Raw genomic sequence first — 1,790 nt, 5'->3', positions numbered from 1 at the left:
ACAAAAACAACAAACAGATCAGCCCACAAGATCCGCCAGGTTTTTTGCTCCCGCTAGAGTCCAATCTTTTGCTGCCTCTCTTATCTTGTGCATGACCACCACCGGCAGAGAGGATTTCTTGTTGAAGACTCTCTCATTTCTTTCCTTCCAGATTTCCCAGGTGATGAGCATGATAGCCGTTTTTAGACCCTTGGGAGAGGAAGAGGGCGACCTAGCTAAGGCCTGCCAGTAGTCCACCACCTTGGGGCGACCAGAGCCCATGCTAAGCAGTAATTCCGGGCAGGAGAGCCAGGATGCCGCCGCGGACCAGATCCTCTTGGAGTAACGGCATTCAAAGAGCATGTGTCTCGCCGTCTCAGGGGAGCACCGGCATAGCTGGCAGGAGGGCTGGTGTGGCCATCCACGTTTGGCCAGGCGATCCGCGGTCCAGAGGCGATTTTGGACGGCGAGCCAAGCGAAGAAGCGGCATTTGGGAGGCGCCCACGTTTTCCAGACAATCGAGCCGAAGGAGCAAGGCAGCGCGGTCGTGAACTGCGCCTTATAGGCGGAGCTCGCAGAGTAGCATCCATTTGGGGAGAGGGTCCAGATGATGGAATCTTCTATATCTGGGGAGAGCTGGATATTTGAGATGAGATCCCATAGCTGGACGAACTGACCAATGTGCTCTGCCGTGAAGGCCTCCACCGCAATATCCGCTACCCAGGTATGATCAGTAAGGGCATCATGGACCGTTCGGTTTTTCCTCCTCGAAGCTTTGAAGATCAGAGGTGCCATATCTTTCGGTGGCTTGCCGTCAAGCCATGAGGAAGACCAAAAGGAGGCCTTCTTGCCATCCCCGATAGTAACACGAGTCGCGGCGTTGAAGAGCTGTCTATCTGAGGCATCGTTAGGAGTTTCAAAACCTACCCAAGGTTTTTCAGGAGCCTTCCATTCGTCCCAAAGCCAGCGAAGTCTAAGGGCGCGGGAGAACCTTTCCAAATCTAGGATCCCCAATCCACCAAGCTCCTTAGGGCGGCAGACCTTCTGCCAGTTGACCTTGCATTTCCCACCGCTGACAGATTCCTTGCAGTCCCATAGCATACCGCGACAGATCTTGGCCATAGCCCTTAGGAAGCCTTTATCCACTTTGATAGCGGTCAGGAGGAAGATCGGCATGGAAGAAAGGACAGATTTCACATAAGTGCAGCACCCCGCCCGATTTAGGAATCTTCCTTTCAGAGGGTTCAACCTTGACGCAGCTTTATCAATGTATGGCTGAAGGTTGGTCCTTCTGAGTCTACCAAGCGACAAGGGCAACCCCAAATACTTGAGAGGGAACTGGGTGATAGCCGCCGAGAAGTTTGCCAGAACTGCGGTGAGGTCAACATCGGAGCAGCGAATTGGGGCAATAGAGCTCTTAGCCACATTGGTCACCATGCCCGTAACCTCCCCGAAGCCTTGAAGAATATTTGCCAGGCAGGATATATCCTGCACCGAAGGGGCAATGAAGATGGCAGCATCATCAGCGTAAAGAGAGATCCGAGGATGTTGTGAACCTCCAGGACTTTCGCTCATCAAACCAGACGCAGTTGCTTTATCCAGAATTTGTTGCAGCGGGTCGATGGCGATATCGAAAAGCAGGGGGGATAGCGGGTCTCCTTGGCGAAGTCCTTGGCCGTGAGCAAAGTCCTTACCGGGGATACCGTTAAGGATTACTCTAGACGTGGCCGAGGAGAAGAGGCTGGATAGCAGAGCACGCCATCTAGGAGGAAAGCCGAGACGGCGCAGAAGGTCGAGTAGATAGTCCCAGC

The sequence above is a fragment of the Triticum dicoccoides genome, chromosome 2B, assembly GCF_002162155.2.
Source record: "Triticum dicoccoides isolate Atlit2015 ecotype Zavitan chromosome 2B, WEW_v2.0, whole genome shotgun sequence".
In the NCBI taxonomy this organism is placed as follows: Eukaryota; Viridiplantae; Streptophyta; class Magnoliopsida; order Poales; family Poaceae; genus Triticum; species Triticum dicoccoides.
The sequence above is the reverse complement of the archived record's forward strand: the minus strand, read 5'-3'. Positions refer to the sequence as shown.